The sequence below is a fragment of the Sus scrofa genome, chromosome 13, assembly GCF_054392235.1.
Source record: "Sus scrofa isolate SSC_HxYL_T2T_F1_AM1 chromosome 13, Sscrofa_HxYL_maternal_Yorkshire_Landrace_v2.0, whole genome shotgun sequence".
Taxonomy (NCBI): Eukaryota; Metazoa; Chordata; class Mammalia; order Artiodactyla; family Suidae; genus Sus; species Sus scrofa.
Window position 1 is genome coordinate 27,899,387 of NC_139395.1, and position 22,541 is coordinate 27,921,927.

The 22,541-nt window shown below is 38.2% G+C and overlaps 1 long non-coding RNA gene across 1 annotated transcript in view; it reads left to right on the top strand.

Moving 5' to 3' along the window:
• The window catches only part of LOC106505556 (uncharacterized), a 492,239-nt gene that overhangs the window by 431,678 nt on the left and 38,020 nt on the right, over positions 1-22,541 (top strand). The window contains exon 8 of the long non-coding RNA XR_014822526.1: positions 9,008-9,121. This is a non-coding gene — a long non-coding RNA (uncharacterized LOC106505556). The remainder of the gene's footprint in view (positions 1-9,007; positions 9,122-22,541) is intronic.

Sequence of the window (22,541 nt, forward strand, 5' to 3'; positions counted from 1 at the left end):
TGTGGTGGGGGGGCTTTTCTCAATACCTCTGTAGCCCACTAGTCATTGGGAGGCTCATGAAAATCAGCTGATAAATGGAGACTCATCCCCAGTCTATCTCATGTTAGGCTCAGAAGGTCAATGAATCAATCCTGAGGATATTTCCAAGCTTCTAGATGTATAGTTGGCAGAATCCCCACATTGGCTCTCTGATTTTTGAAATTAGGATTTTATAGTAGGTAGGATCAAGTGAAAGCCCCTGGAGTGTCGCTTCCCTATAAAAATCATAACCTAAAGTGACACAGCATCCATGGGGGAGTCATAAAAATGAAGGCAACTGCTAAGTACTGGAAGATTTAAAGACAAGGAGGATACTCACTATCATAATCCTCATTTAAAGTTCATGTTCACCTCAGTTGAAAGTAGATAGGTTAAGAATGACAAACTATTGAAAACTTAATGGTGACTTTAACAATAGCTGTTGTTCCATTTGCTATTCTCCTCCTTTTTTTTTTTTTCTCTCTTTAGGGCCACACCCGGGGCATATGGAAGTTCTCAGGCTAGAGGTCCAATCAGAGCTACAGGTGCCAACCTACACCACAATTACAGCAATGTGGGATCTGAGCTGCATCTGTGACCTATACCACAGCTCACGGCACTACCAGATCCTTAACCCACTGAGCGAGGCCAGGCATCAAACCCGAATCTTCATGGATACTAGTTAGAATTATTTCCTCTGCACCACAAGGGGAACTCCTGCTATTGTTCTTTTTCAATCCTGGAGGAAACTAACACATACCCTGGCATCTGTGCTTCAGTCTGGATGTTTTACTGACTTGTATTCCAGTTAATTCATCCTCTCTTCTGCTGGGTCAAGCCTGAGGTAAGAAATCTATTGAGTTCTTAATTTTAGTTGCTGTATTTTTAATTTCTAGAATTCCCATGTAATTCTTTTTAAACTAAAGTTTAGTTGGCTCATAAAATCCTCCAGAAGGTATTTTTTCCTTCCTTCTCTTCTTTTTTTTTTTTTAAAGTATAGTTGATTTACAATGTTGTGCCAATTTCTGCTATATGGCTCAGTCTTATATATGTATTCTTTTTCTCAAATTATTTTCCATCGTAGCCATTTTAAACTATAAGATTAATTACTAATAACTGAGTTACCTGTGGGTATAGGCTCTTGCCTACGTTCTCTCTTGGTCCTATCTTTTGATATGCATCATAATTTTTAATTTATTTTAATTTATTTATTATTTTTTATTTACTGTGCTTTGTGTATAAAAAATTGGGGATGCTCCAGGTGATATTAGAGGAGATCAACTTAGTCCAATCAAGACTGAGCTGACTTAAACCAGGTCTTAGAAAAGCTCAGTCTATTTTTGATTTCTCTTACTTTTAGGGTATATCCCTCTAGGGTTTTTAATGGACAGCCTTGTCTTGACTCCTTGGGAGGCAAGTCCCAAATTCCAAATTTAATCTGGTCAGGACCATGACACTGTCAGGAATTTTCTCTGCATTACTTGCGATTTCACATGGGTTTTTAACCTCCTAGCCTGAACATCTTGAGAATTCATTCAGTAAATGTCTTTGGAGGAAACTAATGTTTCACATCTCTGCATGACCTTTCTCTGGGATCTTGGACCTTCTAATTTTGACTGCGTCACCTGTCCAGAATTCTAATTCTCCCCCCTCCCTCCCACCCCCGCCTGTGAGATTGTCAAAGCCTTGCTGATTTTTCTGCTTCTTTGTAGCATTTATTTCTTATGTGTCCAGCCTTTTGCTTCTGCTCCATGAATCAACATGTGCCTCCAAAGGAAAGGCAACATTACAGAATATCAGCTCACCTCTTGGGCTTTCCTTCTCTCTGGTCTCACCTTGAAGCCCTGGCTACCTGTGAAGCTGTACATTAACTTCATGAATATGTACTTGCTTTGTCCTCTTATGTCTCTAATTCTTAATGGAATCATTGTTTCCACATGTTACTTTATCAAAGGTAGTTGCAGAAGTTCTGATTTAGTATGAGTCAGTTCATCCATTGCCTATTAAAAATATCTTAGATGATTTCCACGCGGAGTCCAAGTTGAAATAAACTTTTTTCTGTTTATTTGACCATATCACATAGGGTTGATTTTATTGAATTATATTTTTATCACTTTAATTTTCAAAAACCTTCAAATTACTATACATAGAGTAGAATTAACTTATCCCTTACAATTCTTTTACTTTCTTTTTCATCAGTGATTGATTTCCTGTTATCTGGTTTTAATATTTATAGTTTATAGCTTAATAGTCATATAGATACTATTTAATTTTTTACATATCAGCTCTTTGATTAATTTATTATCTCCATTTTTTCCTATTTGCTATTTTCTGATTTTTAGCTTTCTTAAATTTATTTTTTCCTTAGTGTGTCTCTGTTTTCCACAATTATTCTAATTGCATATTAATTAATTTTCATTTCTTATTAGTTAATATAATCAGTTAAAGCTATGGATTTTTCTCTGAAAGTGGATATAGCAATGTCCCATAGGTGCACTTGTATAGTAGTTTCATTTATCATTATTCTCTCTAAAATTTGAAACTGTAGTTATTTGGCCCTTAGTAATCTGTCCAGTTGGTTTCAGGATAACACTGAATGACTTGTGACTGTCTCATTTTAATGGAAATTGGACAGAGAATAGTTTTTTATAATTTCACGAAACAGAAATTAGTCCTGGAGTTCCCATTGTGGCTCAGTGCCTTAAGAACATAAAGATGTGGGCTGTATCCCTGGCCTGGCTGAGTGGGTTAAGAGTCTGGTGTTGCCACAAGCTGCTGTGTAGGTTGAAGATGTGGCTCAGATCTGGTGTTGTCATGGCTGTAGCATAGGCCACGGCTGCAGCTCTGATTCAACCCTTGGCCTGGGAACTTCCATATGTCATAGGTTCAGATGTAAAAAGAAAAAAAAAAAGATAAGTTCAATTTTTTAATAGAGAGGTGATTTAGAATGACACAGTCTAATAAGATTCTGGGGTTCGATTTTAGGTGTCCTTAGAAAATTTGGCCACCATTTTAAAATTGTATTGTAGGAGTTCCCATTGTGGCTCAGTGGTTAATGAACCCAACTAGTATCCATGAGGATGCGGGTTCAATCCCTAGCCTTGCTCAGTCGGTTAAGGTGTGTGTCGCAGACGAGGCTCAGATCCCCTGCTGCTGTGACTGTGGTGTATGCAGGCAGCTACAGCTCCTATTCGACATCTAGCCTGGGAATTTCCATAGGCCATAGGTGAAGCCCTAAAAAGATGACAAATATTTAAAAAATTTTTTAAATTAAATTAAATTGTATAATGTTGGTCTTATTTTCTCTTCTGTCCTATCAGAACCGGGAACTGGCCATGGCTACCCAGACATTGGCTCTCACAGTCCAGGGAAATAAATTTCAGCATCCTCTGGAAATCTCAATAACCTTTGTCTTAAAAAACCCGGTGATAAAATACAGATTTGAGTTGAAAGTCGTGTTTATTGCTCGTTATCGTTTAGTCCTTCTCCAATGACTTACAGATCACCAGAGATCTGTAATTAAAATATTTTTGTGAAAAGGAACACAGATTACTTTAAAAAGAAGTGAAGGTCACAAAGAGACTTTTCAGTCCTTGAGATTTTGCCTTTTTTTTTTTTTTTTTTTTTTTGCTTTTGCTTACTAAGTGATTTGCTGCTATTGTTCCTACTTTCCTTCTTCCTACCAAAACTTTCCATGTGTTTTTTATATTTTAGTATTACCCAAGGTGATTCTGGTTATTTTCACTAAGTAGGTTGCTATGGAGGGCATTCCATTAGGATAAAGGAAAGGAAAAAACAGTTGCCCGAAAGTAAAACAAAAGAAAAATAGCCTTTCAAATGAATTCTTCTTACCTAGGGGGGAAACAAAAATATTTGCTGTCTTAACGTGATCTAAGGCACATCCATAATTGACATTGGAGTGAAGGGCATCTTTGGTTGGTTGAAGATGATTTCATTTTGGACAATTTTCAATTGGGGCAATAATTTATCCCTCACTTTCTGAAACATGTTTTGTCAGAGCTTTGGTCAACAAAGAGGGAGCCAGAGAACAGAGTCCTTGGAAAAATAAATCTCTTTTTTTAAAAAAGCTATTTGCACATTTAGATAGCCTAACTCTTATTACACTCATTCCTGAGGAAATCAAATAAGACAACCATTCAATTTACTTTTTAATTTGCTCATCAAGACACTCTGGGAGAGGCTGAAGGGGATCACTGGGTCTGCAAAAAAATAGGAAATCACAGCATAAAAGAAGTCAAGTAATTCTACACAAGAGGAAGTCTTCACATGCTCTTTCAAGATTTGGTAGCAAAAATGAATTCTGTTATGAATTAATATAGAGGTAAGATCCTGCTGATACAGAAGAAATTTCTGGAGGCCTTAGGACACTCAGTCACCAGTGGAACTGCTTTGCTTCCTTTTAATCTCTTGGGAGGACAATCCATATTACATACCCTATGCCAAAAAGCATAATGATTGTGATGAAAATAGAGTCGGTTGAAATAACTTAGGGCTAAATAAGGTATTGCGTTTTGTTGACTGAAAAAAAAATACAAGAGAGAGTTATGAGTTAAGCTTTATTTGGGGCAAAAGTCAGGACTATAGCCTGGGAGACAGCATTTCAGATAGCTCTGAGGAACTGCTCCAGAGAGATGGGGGGAAGGTCAGTGTTATATACGATTTTAGTGAAGGGGGTACTGCAGTCAATTACACAGTTTGGTGGAGGTTTGCTACTAGTCCAGAGGGGCAGATATAACCATGCAGCACTTTAGTGCTTTTATAGATATGAGGAAATGCAAGAAGTGGGCTCATAAAATCTTCTGAAAATATCTCACTCTCTGATGACCTGGCCTGCTGGTTTTTCCCAGAGCACTGGAGTACCTCATTCCTGATCTCCATCCTAAATTCCTTTCATTGGTATTGATGGTCAGAGCATGATTGAATCCTTGTAGAGATAAATGGCAAGTGCCAGTTTTTAGTTGGCACTTTCTACTTCTAAAAAAAAAAAATTAAAAGTAAGAGATTTGGGGGGCCTCCAATTTCTGGCAGACTCTTCATTTAAATCCTGATTTTCCATTTTCTTTTCTGTCCTTTTTGCTATAGAATTTGAGAGATTCCAATAGCAGAGAGGTAAGGACAGAAGTGAAATATTTTAAGGTGAAAGAATATGGCTAAACAGTGCTAATCAAGACTCTTGAAAGGTAAATCATTTTGCAGGAAATATAACTTTCCTTCTTTCTTCTTTGCTCTCATTTTGTCATTATCTGCTCCCCCATCCACCACTTCTAGCTTATCAGACAATTTCTTTTCCACATATGAAATTCCTAAAAGTAGATGACAAACTTGTAGAAGGCATGGAATGATGGACTATATTTTTCCCCTAAACTCCTCTCCACCCCACCCCCCTTTTTCTTTTAGGGCCACACACCCATGGCACATGGAAGTTCCCAAGCTAGGGGTCAAATCAAAGCTGCAGCTACCAGCAACGCTGGGTCTGAACTGTGTCTGTGACCTATACCACAGCTCACAGCAATGCTGGATCCTTAACCCACTGAGCAAAGCCAGGGATTGAACCCGCATCCTCGTGGGTACTAGTCAGATTTGTTTCCTATGTGACACAATGGGAACTCCCTCCTCTCCCCATTTTTATTCTCAACCCCCGCTTCCATACCACATTACACAATACCTAGTGTGCAGTAGGAACAGAAGTTAAGTTTCCAAATGATCAGATAACATATAACTTTTACATTCAGATGAGTATATTTTGATCCTCACTGCGGCTTTTCATGGTGCTACAGAGGTTACAGTAGTGATGTTCTTGCTGAAATCATTTTGGATCCTCTATTTTATGAGATGCTCCTGCAGCAGGGTTTTGTACAACCCTTTAAAGTGGCAAAAATCTTCACACTGTGTACATGGAAAGACTGGCTAACAGGGACCTGCTGTATAGCACAGAGCACTCTACCCAATATTCTGTAATAATCTATATGGAGAAAGAATCTGAAAAAGAATGGATGTGTGTGTGTGTGTGTGTGTGTGTGTGTGTGTATACATACATATGTGTATATATATATAACTGAATTGTTTTGTTGTACAGCAGAAATTATCACATTATAAATCAACTATACTTCGATAACATTTTAAAAAATAAAAAAGAGCACTAAAAACCCATCATTGACTATATACACATTTGCAATGAACCTGCTATGAAATTGTACTTACAAGGAGTACAAGCTTCATCTCCATTCCATGAAACCACCCTAAAGACCCGGGTCAGACTGGGCAGCTCACTGAGAACATGTTCTTCCATAGACGTGGCATTATTCTTTCGAGCATGCCTGTCCTTACAACAAAGTTCTCTTAACATATCTATTATGGAGCTTTCTTTTAGGAGAAAATACACATACCTAAAACATTATGTACCATCCTCCATGGCTTATGCATTACGTGTGATAAAAATCATGTTTTACTTTTTCTTTTTTTGCCAAATATTTATTTAGCAAACCAACACTTCTGACACCTTCCAACTCACTTTGATTTATTCAGTTAACGTATGTCTTGAAAGGTAATTCAAGAAAAACAGGACTCTATCTGTAACTGAACGTATGTATGGCTGTTCGCCATTCGACAGCCAATAAATCGAGGGTTGAACTTTGATAGAGAAGAAAGGAACTTTATTCAGAAAAGCTGGCAATATGGAGAGATGGCAGGCTTATGTTCAGAGACCAACTCCAAAGATTTTGCTCAGCCATGGCGGCTTTTAAAGGGAAAGGGGGAAATGATCAACGATCAGTCTCAGTTGATCATTTAGGCAGGATGTCAGGTTCTTGGTCGTCTTTCCATCACTTGCAGACCTGCTGACTTCTCTTCCTTGGGATGCTGTCTTGCTCAAGTGGTCCACCTGCAATTGGGTGTTCTGCCCACGTGGTCCCCCTGCACCCTCGACGTCCACCTGCAAATTTACTAAGGGCAAGCAAGAGGTAGAAAGCCAGCCATTCTTCAATGACTTAATTCTTCATTCTTACTCTTTCTAATCCAGGAAAGGAATCAACAGGTTTGGTAACGTGTTGTGTATATTTAGGAAAGCAGAATCAGGGGCAAAGTTAAATGTTGCCTAACAATTTCACCCCTTATGATTAAAGGTCTAAAAAAAACAGGGATGAATAACCAGAAAAGAGGCAAAGGAGCTGCTTACCTATTTTAGTAGACCTAGTGCTTTGGGGTCAGCCATAGCTCTGCAAGGTCATTCTTATACTGTTTTGCCTTGGTTGCTGCTGTTGTTTTTAATAAGATGCCTAGAGGGAAGGCAGGGATAGGAGAAGAGATAATTAAATGTCTACTTTTGGACATTTTCAGATTGGAGTGATTTACCTGGGCGCATAATTGTTCTTTCCTTCACATTTTTTTTTTCAAAATAAATGAACAGGTTAGAGAGGATATTAGGGACCGTATGAATTATACTGATAATTTGATTGTTTCAACACGCTGCTATTTGGTAGAATGTTATTTAATTGATTCCTGGAAGTGTTTTTTTTTTTTTTTTTTTTTGTCTTTTTGCCTCTTGAGAGCCGCTCCCACAGCATATGGAGGTTCCTAGGCTAGGGGTCTAATAGGAGCTGTGGCCACTGGCCTACGCCAGAGCCACAGCAATGTGGGATCCAAGCTGTGTCTGCAACCCACACCACAGCTCACGGCAATGCTGGATCCTTAACCCACTGAGCAAGGCCAGGGATCGAATCTGCAACCTCCTGGTTCCTAGTCAGATTCCCGTTAACCACTGAGCCACGACGGGAACTCCCTGGAAGTGTTTTCAGACCTGTGTAAGTTTGGATTCTCTGAGAAGTAGACTCTGAGTTAGGAGTACGAGAGGCTTATTGGGGGGAGGAGGATGGGAACACTTATGGAAAATAAACAGGGAAGAAATAGGATGGTGCCAGGTGAGCCCAGATCACGATGCAGATTTGACAGAGATTCAGCCAAGTGTCAACCCAATGGGTACCCCCCACTGCCCCCAGCAAATATCATCCTTAGGAGGAGTCCTGCTTTGGGAGGAAAGAACCAAGCCCTAGACGGCCACCATGATCAGTCATTAGCTGGAGGGTCTGCAAGGAGAGCAAGGCCTCAGCTCAAGATCCTGTAGGCACCCCAGCTGGAGGCTGTCAGCCAACCTCACTCCTTACCACTGAATGGTAAGGTCTTTTTTGAAGGAGATTTGAGCAGCACACCTCCAGGGTTGCCATGGTTCCCAACTACATCTTTAGCTTGTGATCCTTCCTCCTCTGGAGCAGCAACTCATAGCATCCCTCACCTTAGGTAAAGATGTTACACAGAAATACAGGGAGGAAGAAACAGTCAAGTCTTGGCTTTTGCATTCCCGTATAATCCTTTGATATGCATGGCTGTGACAATTGCTGGAGAGAAAATTCATTGTGTAAGTCAAAAGCCCGAGTCATACGCCATGAAAAACAGGACCATTCCATGACCAGAGAAAATTGTAGGCCCCTTTGAGGTGGAGAGGGAGGAAAGTGACAGTGAAAGAAGAAATAGAAGAAGCTAAAGCACCTGGACTGAGCCTGGTTGGGAAGAGGACAGGTGAGATAACTCAAGCAAAGGAGGGGGCCATGAACCCGACCCAGGACAGCCCTGCACAGGCCCTAGGACTCTGGCTAGTGGGCTGAGAAGGGGGTTGCAGTCCAGCTTGTATACTGCTCCAGAAGCCTTCAGACCAAAGGAAAAGAAGTGTTCTTCTAATTGGTCTGCCCAGAAGTGGTGCATCATGGTGGTGCATCCACAGGAAAGGAACCCCTTTTCTCTAATTTATACAAATTTCCTTGTACACCAGCAGGGGCCCTGCCTGTGCATTGCTTTCTGAATGGAGTCGGAAAAATCACAAGGTCTCAGAAGCCTTTCCATCCAAGCAAGGACAGGATAGGGAGGATGAATGCCAGGTGGAATGTTTATGATCAGGGGTTTGAACCTTCCTTACCAGGTCCTGTAGTCCAGTGCTGGGAAGACTAGAATTTCTCCACTTCCATGTCCCATGCAGTACCAAGGGTTCACTGAAGCCAGAAGCTCTGGAGAGGCCTTAAAGTAGAAAATGGAAGTAAGTAAGGAGTGGAGAACCAAAGAGCGTATGAGAATTAGTGGCCCATATGTGGGTAAGTAGTGTGGCCATCATTGTTCCAAATGCTGCATGAAACTGGAAGACTCAGCAAATGCTCTGGGGAGAAATGGGCAGGATTTTATATTGACAGGGACTCTCTTATACGCATATGATTACTTAAATTCAGTGAATTGTAATGTCTCCCACCCAGAAGAGTAGGGTCCCAAAGTAGGTGAACGGTAGAAAAAGCAAACTATATACATTTGTCTTCACACCTTAGTTTGTGACCTGAAAAGTTAGAACCTCCTATACATTAATTAATAACTGAGGAATTCCCTGGTAGCTCAGTGGGTTAAGGACCCAGCATTGTCACTGGAGCTTCTCTGGTTACTACTGTGGTGAGGATTTGATCCCTGGCCTGGGAATTTTCACATGCTACCTGTGCAGCCAAAAAATAAATAAATAAAAAATAAATAAAATAACTAAGTGAATTGCCCGAGGACTCTGAAAAAGTTAAGTGGAAAAGCAGTCTCATACTCAGGCTTTTGGATAGCAACCCCATGTTCTTTACCTAACAGCACCCCACTGTCAGTCTGCAACCTGTTAGGAAACTCAGCTAGCACTGTGCAGTGTTTGGCACACAGCAGGTGCTAGATAAATGCATGCCTAGTGAATGTTAATAGCCTCATTTGTTGCATCCCTGAAGGTCCAATTAGCTACACACACAAGGCAGAAAGGCTTTAGTCTTGGGTTTTAATTAGCAAACCATGATGAGCCTAAGTGCTTTAGAGAAAGGGAGAGAGGCCGTTGAAACTGGGACTTTAAATAATTGGAACCATTGATCTGTTTACACACATGACACCAGAATCTAGCTGGTGAATATTATTACAGGAGCATTTTAACAGTCCAAGTGCTGTGCTCAGAGCTGGAACCCTGAAACCACAGCCCTGAATGTACATCTATCTCCTTCCCATAAGGACACCACCTACTGTTGAGCCCAGACAGCAGGCCGCTCAGTTCTGAGGCAGTTTTGGCACAGCGTCTCCCCCACTGCTGTTTACCTCCTGGCCGTGAAGTCTGGGAGCCAGACCAATTCATTTCATATCGCAAATGTAAAGTGTTTAGCATAACTACATTGAGTCACAAAGTAAATTCTACTTTAACTCACACAAACATACACAAAAGAAAATGTGCCTTGGCTGACAGATTTCTTAATTTATGGACTCATTTTAAGAGCTAAACATTTACTGCTTAAAATGAAGCTGTGCAAAAACCCAAACAACCCAACTGTCCAGCAGTAGAGGGATGGATGAAGACAGAGTGGTGCTTCAGACGTGGAATGCTACACGGGAATATAAAAGAATAAACTCCCTGTACATACAACAGCACGGATAAATCCCAAACAATTCTGCTGAGCAAAAGAGGGCAAGTGCAGAAAACAAAACAGTACATTTCTATAAACTTCTAGAAGTTCTAGAACAGACCAAACAAGTAGTTGGTTAAAAATCTCAGAAATGTTGTTGCCTCTAGGGTGAGGGCTCTCTAGAAGAGGGCATGGGGAAACTTTCTGAATCATAGAATTGCACATTTAGGATCTTTGAGTTTTGATGTAACTCAGTCGTACCTCAATGAAAATAAATTAATTGAATAACAAAAGGGAAGATACTCTAATAAAGAATTGGAGAAATGCTTTCAGGTGAAGATGTCAAAAGACGGCTACTACAGCAGCTGCCGTTGTTTGCACTGCCTCCAAAACCACATCTACTTTTTTTGGCAACACTGGATTCCATTGAAAGAAGTGCTGAGTAGTTTTCTTAGTAGACAGATATTAGGTAACATAACTCTTTGCAGAATTTTTCACTGGCTATGTGGATGATATTTTAAATCTTTCTTTTTTCTTTCTTTCTTTTTTTTTTTTTTTTTTTTTTTTTGGCCACCCAGAGGCATATGGAGTTCCCAGGCCAGGGATCAGATCCAAGCCAAGGTTGTGACCTATGACGTAGCTGTGACAATGCCCTATCCCTAACCCGCTGTGCCTGGCCAGGGATTGAATCTGCATCCCAGAGCTGCAGAGATGCCACCAATTCCATTGTGCCACAGTGGGAACTTAAGTCATTTTTAATATAGAAAATGTGTATTATAGTGTACTTTACACTACTAAGAAGACAAAAATTGTATAATATCACCTAAAAAAAAAAAAGGATACAAATGAATTTTCCAAAAAGAAACAGACTCAAAGACTTTGAAAACAAACTGATGGTTACCAAAGAGGACAGGTGGGGGTGGACGGGGTGGAGGGAGGAATGGACTGGGGGTTTGGGATTGGCATAGCACACTGAGGTATGTGGAATGAGTGGCCAGTGGGGACCTGCTGTATAGCACAGGGAACTCTACCCAGTATTCTGTGATAATCTCTGTGGGAAAAGAATCTGAAAGAGAATGGATGTGTGTACATGTATAACTGAATCACTTTGTTATAAACAGGAATTATCACAACCTTATAAATCAACTATACCTCAATAAAACTTTAAAAAATGAATAAAAGATTAGAATAGGTGTTTGCCATAAAAATCAACTAAACATTGCTTTTTTTAGAAAAAAAAATCACTTTCCTCTATTTTATTTATTTATTTATTTATTTGTCTCTAGGATGATTTTTTAAAATTTAAGAATAGTTGATTTGCAATATTATATAAGTTTCAGTTGAACAACATAGCGATTCAAAATTTTAAAGGTTATAGTCCATTTATGGATATTATATAATATTAGTTATATTCCCTGTGCTGTACAATATATCTTTGTAGCTTATTTATTTTATACTTAGTAATTTGTACTCATCCTCTCTTTTTTAAAAGGAACTTGGAGTCAAAGATTTCAGTTGAAGTTGTGGTATTTTGTTGGAGTCTTGAGTTGACTCTTGGTTTGTTATTTAACTTTCTGATCTTGCATATATAGTTCCTAGCCTGGGATTATTATAAAGATCAATTCAAATGCCATGTATATAGTAGTGCCTTCTAAATCATAAAGCACTCTATCGTGGCTATATTTCTACTTTAATATGGAAACCTCAGTGGGAATTCTTACGAATAGAAGGCTCAGGAAACCTTAGTTATAATATGTTAGACAGGCGTACTATGCTCCTACAGTGACTTCCACTGATTTCATGTAAAAGTGTAACATGTTTACATTTGACAATATTTATTTCCTCATTTTACCCCACACTCCAGCATAATTTTCCACTTAGCCCAATTTTCAGAAATAATCCACAGGAAAACACCATTATATCTTTACTTAAACCATATTTAGACTAGGACTGGGATGAGTGGGAAGGATGCAGGGGTATATCCTGACCAGAAAGGATTTATCGGCCCCTTTAAATCACTGCCTTGACTTGTTTCAGTGGAAAACACTCAGGATTTTCATTTTTGCTGAGTCACCTCATTTTCCCCCCTCCTATTATATTTTGATAGTTGCATTTGCTGAATGAATTTTACTTTGACTTCCTAAAAAAAAAAAAAAAAAAAGAGTACAGGATAAATAGAATTTGACACCATCTGCTCTGAACTTCGTCGTGATGAATCGGTGCCTTTTTCTAGATGATAAAATCTTTGAGACGTAAGTGCATATTGAAAGCAATATTGCAGTAATTTTTAACTCACAGGTGTCTGGCAAGATGGACAAGGGAACTTAGAGGCTGCCTGTAACTGCCTTAAGCTTTAGAAAATTAAAGAACTCCAGTGAGGGAAGAGGTCCCTCCAGGTTTCTGGCTATTCGTTTGTAATCCCTGTGCATGTTTTTTTTGTCAAATACTTCTAGGAATTGTGCAGTTCATTAAAGAGAACAGATTTTGTAATGCCCATGTAAGCTTAGCAGCTCTATTTATAAGAGAAAAGATTGTCCAAATTCAAATATTGCAGAGAAGTATGACTGATAAGAAGGTATTAAGATGAGAGGCACATCAGCATAGTGTTTTCGAGTGTGGACTCTGTAATTTAATAGAAGTCTATTCAGATATTTATTCTATCATTTCCTTAATATGTGATCTACAATTAATTAAACTCTCATAAGCTTCAGTTTCCATATCTGTAAAATGTGTATATTCATAGTAACTCTTTCAGTTAGTGATTGCTATGAAACAAACCACACCAAAATGTAGTCGCTTAAAACTATAACTTATTACATGATGATGTGGGATAACTAGGTGGTTCTTTTGCTTCGCATGGTATCAGATGTGGCATCTGCTTAGGTCTTGGGAAGACTAGGGTGGAAAATATGAGACTACTTGGGAAGAAATGGCAGAATTCCTGATGGCCAGGGTAGATGGTAAGAATGGTTGAGATTCCTAGTATATTTTGAAGATAGAGCCAACAGGTTTTTTTAAAAATTGGACAAAGAGTGGAAGAAAAAGAGAGGACTAAGGGATAACACTAAGGTTTTTGGCTTTGCATCGTATAGCCTGAGCAGACAGAAAAATGACCAAGGACCTGTGGTCCTTCTCCACATGGCATCTGAGTTCTAAGAAAAAACATTCCCAAGAAGAGAGTAGAAGCTTTCTGGGCAGTTAAGGGATGGACTTAGAATCGGCACAGCACCATTGCCACTATATTCCACTGATTCACTGTGAAGGTTAAATTCAATTTGAGCATTTTATACAGATCTTACTTTTTCCAGTTCCACTCCTAACTTTAGACAAAGCATTTATGTGACTTTATGAGGTTTCGTTGTCTTTAAAAGCCCTCCCCATTTTGCAGTCCAGTGGCACACAATTCAAGTGCTTTTGAATCTACACCTCTTAGGCTGCCATCCTAATAAACCTCAAATAAATGCCCATTTATTTTAATCAGGTCTTTGTTTCTCAAGTTCTGGTTAACAATAAGCACCATCAAAGTAGGTCTTTAAAGGTTGTCTGGTCAACTGACCTCACTTTATAACTAGGGAAACGGAGACTCAAAGATAAGCATCACTTACTGAAAATCACACAGTTCACCTTAGAGTTCATTTTGAAAACTAATATCCTGCCTAGCCCATTGTTCTTTACAGCAGACAAGTTTCTTTCCTTCTCCAGGGCCTCAGTTCCACCATTTGTAAATTGGGGCCAACAATAAAATATTGTCCTCGAAGTGCCATTGTAAGGATTCAGTGAATTAATGAATGTAAAGTGTTTATTACAAAACACTTGGAATACACTCTTAATACCTGCTTACTACTACTTCTACAATTATTTTCTCTACTATTTACTGTTTTAATTATTATTTTCTACTATTATTCCATGCTGTCTTTGGAGGGGCTTGAGCAGGTATTATTTTCATTGATGTTGTTCTGGATTTGGGGTCCAAGCTGAATCTTCTGCAATGTCTCCCCTCAAGTAAGAGTTTGGCATTAGCTCTTCTTACTTGAATGTAAATTCCGGGAAACCAAGATTATTTAACCAACATGTTCCAAGTGCCTAGAAAAATGACTAGAAGGTAGTAATTCCTTAACTAAAATTTGTTGTTGAATGCATAGTTTCTAAAGCTAAACTAAAAGAAGCTGCCATTGAACAAAGAAAACTTCTTCTGAGGCTATAGTGTCTCTGGATGACCTCATCCATCCATATGGTTTTCATACAAACTCTACATAGTGGATCTCCAAACTATTTTTTCCCAGCTCCTGTTTCTCTCTCTTTAATATATGTAATTTCAGTATACATAGAATAGCATAGATAGTCCCATGTGGATGTCCCAAAGACACATGAAATTGAACATGTCAAAATTTAAATTCTTCATCCACCCATTTCCTCTTTCTTCTCCTATGTGCATTATTTCAGAGGATGGCACCATTCATGCAATTCAGAAACCACTGGGATATAGTATTAATCAGAATTAGTTCTCATAGGATTAGAATTAGGGTAAGCACAAAAGCAATGTGGCACTACTTTTCAGTTTCTATTTTGGTCAGAAATCATCCAGAGATTTGAATTTAAGCACAGCCATGGAGAGATGCAAATGAGTTAAAGTTGAATGCAAAGGTTAATTTTTAGTGATAGGCCATTGAAGCTTATTTAGGTAAGAAAGATATGGAGGGCATTGGAGGAGGGGTATTGGACAGTGAAAAGGGTGGAATAAGTAGATTGGAAGATTGCATAATTTAATAATTGTTAGATCTAAGATACCAGAAGGAGTAAGTTAAAAATACAGAAAGTTTGGAAATTTTTTTTTGGAAGTGGTCCAGCTAAGATATAAGATGTAGGCATGGGAATGAACGAAAGAGGTGACAAAGAAGACAAGGAAATTGGAAGTGAAGAAGTAACGAATACAGAGGCCATGACATTGCATGTATTATCTGTGGAGTTATTAAATGTAGGTGGGATGACAAGTATAATATTGGAGAACAAGATGGTAAGCTGGATGCCATTTTTCAGTGGCTATGAGAGAGTGCTGGGATTCAGTGGATATCTTCAGACTTCCATACATAAACTAAGAAATCACTCTGAACTCTTTAAAACTAGTCACTTACCAATATCTATTAATTTCCCTCAAATATAGCTTTAGAATCCATTCGCTTCTCTCTATGTCCTATACTACTACCTTAATATTCATGTAATTTCAGACTCAGGTCATTGCAACAGCCATTTAGTTGGTCATCTAAGTCTCTAGGAGTCCTAAGATGATTTTTTAAATGCAAGATAATTCAATACAATAATAAGTGCATAAAAGACATTTGCCTCAGGATCAGATGGCAATAATGTAATGTAGTGAACATTACTGGATGTCTACCCAGCATTCATTGCCAACTTCTTTCTTCTTAAGAGGGAAATCCTTTTTAAACTTTGTTCAGATATCTGCCCTTCCTCTCTTCAGTCAAATGCCTAAGGGAGAGCTGAAACCACTTCCTAGGCCAAAGAATATTTGATTAGATTAGGGGGAATTTTTCTCAAAAACGATCTCAACCTAAAGAGGTACCATTCTTCGTTGTGAAAGGCAGTCTGTGTGTTTCTGGACATTTAGCAGTCTAGATATTTCCGGCTAAATGTTAATAGCTATCTAGTCATTGTGACAACCCAAAATGCCAAATACTCTAATTGCTAAATGCTCCTTATGAATAAACTCATTTTCCTCAGAGTAAACCTAGGAGTTAAGTACTAGATTTATTCAGAATTCAGATTTCCCAGCTAATTAGTGACAAAGATAGGACTGAGATCATATCTGTGTCTGCCAAGCTCATGCTCTTTTTCTTTATGTAAGTAATTGGACATTGCAGCTCATATCTCAGAAATCCAAAAAGTGGCTCATTGTATTGGACTTCTGCTAAACACTGGTCTTATGCCAATTATTGCTTCAAACATAGAAATTTCAGTAGTAGTCCTTATAGCTTCTTCTGTATTCAATCTGTATAAATTCTTATATTTTAAAAATAAAGACAGTTTTGTGGAATAATTAAAATATAAATGCCAAGAATATTAAAGTGTAAGAAAGAGTTAGATGCTATTTTATGTTACAGCTTTGCTTATCCATGTAGAGGATACAGGCTTGACTATGTCTTGTGATGTGAGAATATGAAATTTTACCCTTATCTATGAATACAGTTAAGAATTTCTATTGAAATATCTTTCATTAAAAATCAACAATTTCTGGGTAGTATTGATTTAGATCAAATAAGATTTGTTTTATAGGAATACTTTTGTAGGTAATTAAATTCAGAATCAGTCACATTTAAGAACAACAGTATCTTATCTTTTATGGTATAGTAGTAAAAGCACTTGTTTCAGTCAAATTTATAATGCAGCAATTTACAAAGATTTATTTTAGACAATATAACTTGTATCACATACTCCCAGGATTATTTCTCTAGGAAACTGGTGAAAACTAAATATTGTTTCTATTCAAAATGACTTAGAATTCGAATTTTAAAAATTGAGAATTTTTTCAACACCTTTGATTTACAAAATATATTCACTTTCTTGTATTATTTTAAATTAATCTAACAACCAGATAAGATAGAGAGGAAATAGTTTACCTCCTTTTGTATATGCATACATTCAAATTCAGAGGAATAAATAATATTAGAAATCAGGGAGACTAAGAAATTTAACCAAGATATTTCATCAATTTGTGAACCATGAGTCTAAGGGTTCAGAGTAGGCATGTGATCCAATTCTGATAGTAAAGAGATAAACAAAATTCTACTGAGGAACACCTAGGGAAAGTTTCTTCACATCATCAAAAAAGCTGCAAGAGGGGATGTTCTTTTCCTCTCAACGATGTCATGTCTGCACTGACAGCCTTGAACTGCTACCTTGCTGCCATCCTGAAAAATGAAACTTTCCCCAGCTTGGTGGACTGGAGGAATAGCAAAGCTCTGGGTTCTTGACTTTCAAAATCAAATAACTCTGAGGCCCATACTGTCTTGGGATTGCTTTTTATGTTAGGGAACAGCATTTTTAGCGTTTAAACCAGTTTGAAGTGGCATTATTCAGAGCGCCTTCAGCAGTTACTTGCTGCTGAAAGCACTCTAAATAATCTGTATAATGTACTTGATCCTTAAGCCTACCTAGAAGAAAGGGAAATTTTCAACCAGGTAGTTTATTACTTTGAGAGGTCAAACCAAGTCTATATTATAAGGCATTTCTCTCTCTCTTTCTCCTCCTAATTCATTGAAAGAGTTGATTTAAAGGCAGAGAAAAAATCATTTGAAAAAAATAGCATGCAGTTTTTTTAGCTCAACCAAAGATATATTGATTTCTTTGCTAGAGTGAAGGTGAAATAAGGTTCTGTCTCCTACAGCTTACTAGTAGAATCAACCCTTTGCTATTTCTAGATTAATCCATTGTCTTCATTATTCCTCTCCCTCATCCACTCTTTTCTTTGAATGGAAGGTCATTACTTTTTTAGGCAGCTGGACCAAAGGCCAACCTCAGCTTTTAGAGGACATACTCAATGGAATAAGTCCAAAGAACTTTTTGGTTACTATACAAAGGGTCATTTCTAACCAGAGAAAACACTCTCAACATCTATAAGCAGAAGAAAGGAAGCACTAAGTACTCTTTATGACCAATTTCATGCTCGAGGTTTGTCTTTGAATCACTAACCACAGGTAGGGACATTGGAAGCCAGAAAGAAGTAAGCAGAGAAACTCAGCTGAAGGTAAAAAACTTCTGCTAGGTGGAGCTTTTTTTCAGTGTAATTCAAGATATAATTTAAGGAAAGCACTGATTATAAACCTGGCACGTTGTTTTAGGACTTGGGCAGAAATAGGGAAATTGTCCTTTGACATATATCCTTTTTGGTCAAGCTTTTGTCAAGTAGATCACTACAGACAAGGGTTTCAGTTCCACAGGCCTTGAGTCTGTCCCTTGAAGAAGACAGGAAATTGGGCTGTAAACTTCTTACTGGAAGGTGTAGATGAAAGAAAAATCTCCATTCCTTTGAAGACTGTTTGGCTATTCATCATGCATTCCTAAAATGTAGTCACTCTGCTCTAACAGCACTCAGACAATTGAAATTGCCTGGCAGTGGAGGGAGGAGGTGGAATGAGGGAAGAGCTGGCTTGGGGGGCAGGAAAGAGGGCTTCAGAGGGAGACTGGGGGATATGAAGTCGTCCTCTAAGGGTTAACCACCATCCGTCGTTCTCCCTCTGTCCTCTCACACTAAGAGCTTCCTTGTTAGCCTATTCTGCATTTAAGCAGGGGCATCTTCCCCATCTCTAGCAAACTCTATGAGTACCAGGAACAAACCAGATATTATTCCACTAGTGTGATACATTTGCTGTCCTGGCTTTTCTCAGCTTGTTCCGATATTGATCTGAGGAGGAATTAGAAGTTATCTTCTGTGCTGCTTTTTGCAGAACTGATTTATTGTCTCCTTCCATTCTTCGAAGGATTAATATTGGCTATTTATTGTCTCTGGAGAAAATCCATAGTGGGTGTTTGTATTTTCTTTTCTGTTCCCTTCCTTCTTTCCTTCCTATCTTCCTTCCTTCGCTTTTCATTTCTCCCTTTTCTTTTTAAATTTTTTTTTTTTAATTGTTTGACTGTCTTGCATCTCATCCTCGTTTCTGTAATTGAAAGATTCCAGAATCCACTTCTCACTGCAGAAACAGCAATCTTTTAGGAAGAGCTCAGACATATGAAGTAAGTTTGATATTCAGATGAACTTGCACCAGATTTGGAATCCAGTGATGGTTATAAACATGGGTGATAGAGGAGGAACATTTCTGTTGGTCTATCGGGATCCTTTTCCTCTGTCCCCTCCCAGCAGGAAGTGGTTATTGTGTCAAGTCCATATCCAGTATCTGACTGCAATCGTTGCCATTGCCCTCAGGACTGGTTCTGTAGAATGGCCTATGATGAGCCTGGCTACCTAATGACTCTTCAGGCTGCTTGTTCTGTTATTATTGTAACATAAACTTCTCCACCTTTTAATATGTACTTTATGATCCATAAAAATTTTCTACTGCCTTCTCAATTCATGTTCTGTCTTGTGAAGAATCTTTAAATCAAGCATTCTCAACTGGGGAAGATTTTATCCCATGGAGGATAATTAGTAATGTCTAGAGAGACTGTTGGTTGTCAGAGTGGAGGGGTTGTTCTTACCATCCAGTGGTAAGAACAAGGGGCCCGCCACAACAAAAAACTGTCCAGGCCCAAATTTCAGTTGGTTTGGGGTTCAGAAAGGCAACAGCTTTTAAAGAGAGACCCCCCTGGGCTTCTGTCCCCAGCTTGTTTGTTTACCAGCTGTGCTATCTTCAGCCAAATATTTAAGCTTCACGCACCTCAGTTTTCACATTTATAAGATAGGGATGATGCTGGTGGCTAGAATTAAATGAAAATATAGAGAGAAGTTCCAGCCAATGTGCTGTACAAGTCAGTTCTCTTCTTCCTGCCTGTCTTTCTTTGAGTTTGGAATTTATTTTAAATTCTCTCGTCCTAGTTATTCTTCATCTTTTTTTATAATCTTAACATCCTTCATAACTGTTTCACACTCCCAGACAATCACAGGAAAAATCTCTCCTTATCAGCTCCCTATGAAACATCAAGCACTACCACATAAGACATAGCTTGAGTTTTCATTTCACTGTCAATTTTATATGTGCATACCTTTCACTTAAAGCCAAATATCCATGAACATGGGACTCATAATTTAGGATATCATAGAGCCCTGCAGTGAGACATGGTAAGTGCTGTAAATGTTTGCTAATAAATCTACCAAATAAAATATTTTATTGGCCAGACCTAAGTATCGTTGCAATAGCTCAACAATATAATTATCCTGGCAAAAGGTGACTCTTTTGAAGGCTTTTCCTATATATCACCTCTTCTCTCCCCATTTATACTTCTTTCTGCCATATCTTTTTTTTCCTGTGTAATATTTTATCACACCTTGTTTTGGTAATTAACTTAAGAAGCAATGCAAATTCAGAAATGGGGTGATGTGGTTACTTCTTGCTTTCCTCTTGGCAAAGCAAGCTCACTGTCCCTCCAGATGTAATATACTCATTTTAATAATGTTCTCCTACTGTGTTATCCAAAGTGCTGATTCTATAGAAGATGGAGGAGTTCCCATTGTGGCTCAGTGGAAATGAACCCAACAAGTATCCATGAGGATGAGGGTTTAATCCTTGGCCCCGCTCAGTGTGTTAAGGATCCCGCATTGCTGTGGATGTGGCTGTGGCTGTGGTATAGGCTGGCAACTGTAGCTGAGTCACCCCTAGCCTGGGAGTTTCCATATGCTGCACGTGCAACCCTAAAAAGCACAATAAAATAAAATAAAATAAAATAAAATAAAATAAAATAAAATAAAATAAAATAAAATAAAGGAGATGGTTTTAGATCAGAAGGAGGGTGAGTGGCCCCATGGTCAATTTTTGTGATGGATGGCTGTTAGGAACTTTCTTAGTTGTGAGTCTGTTTCTGTTCTGCAAATAAGTTCATTTTTTAATCCTTTTTTTTAAGATTCCACATAATTGCCACTTTTTCTTTTCATCAGTTTTATTGAGATATAATTGACATACAGCACTGTAGAAGTTTAAGGTACACAGCATAATGATTTGACTTACATCATAAAATGATTACTATGATTGTTTAGTTTAGTGAAAATTCATAATTGTATAAATACTAAATAAAAGAAAAAAGATTTTTTTTTCTTGTGATGAGAACTCTTAGGATTTCCTCTTTTAAACAACTTTCATATATAACACATGCAGTGTTAATGATAGTAATAATATATATTATATCCTAATAATTAATTTAGCTTCTAGCTGGAAGTGTATATCTTTCTACAAGTTTTATTCAAATCCCCCTCCCCTCATACCCCCATGTCTGGTAACCACAAATCTGGAATCTTTTTCTAAGAGTTAGTTGTCTGTTTGTTTTTGAATTATAATCGACCAATAACAATATCTCTCTATCTATCTATCTATCTCTCTATCTCTCTATCTCTCTATCTATCTGTCATGAACATGTACCTGTGTATCTCCCCTCTACAATTTATTTATCTATCCTTAAAATCTTTCAATGTAGTTTCACAGGTTTGAGGGACAGAGATGTGGAGAATAAAGTTAAATTTCCTAGCAGGCCATCCTGAAAATAATTCTGGATTTTCTCTCCAACCCCATCTCAGACTTTTCCTCCTAGCAACATTGCACTTTTTATATTATGACTCCCACACACATCACACACACACACACACACACGCACACACACACACACCATGCTGCTGCACACTGGTGCTTTGATCATTCTGTTTCTTTTCTCTTGAATTCTCTCTTCTGTGCTCAGCTCTTCCCTGCTTATTTGTATGTTTTATGCTCTATAACTATCCCCACTGCAGAATCAACTAACATCCTACTTTAGTGCTTCTGGTACTAAAATTAATGGTTTCTACCATGGAATTTAAATGGATTATTTTAAACTCTGTGTTCTTCTAAGCTGTGATGCCACCAGAGGGAGGAACCATGTTTTAGTCAGTTCTAAGTTCTCCAGTGAGCAGTAAAAAATTCAGTGTGTTGAGTGGAACTGATTGGGCAATGAAAATCAGTGTCCTACCAGTTGCATGTTTGTTCTGAAGTGGGCTCTTAGGTCAACTTCAGGAGGAAAGATAAAATCTGCTATTAGTGACTGCCTGGAGAGTGGTGTAGAAGAAATTGGATGTCATAATTGATTAGTAATGTCTCTTCTGAGCAGATCTTCAAGTGGCACTTTGTCAATGCCCTTTCCAAACCTCATGTTCTTTGACCCTAATTGTGGGGAAGTCCCTAGCATGTCTATAGAGAATATTTAGAGAATTTTGGTATAAAATATGAATGGTGGAAAGATAGCATGTAACCAGATGCTAAACAGCCTTGACTGAAAATCCAAGGGGTTGGTGCTATTTTATAGAAGTAACTGAGCATTTTGGAGAACGGAGGTGAGATATTTTTGTTTTAATAGCATGGTATCTCTAAA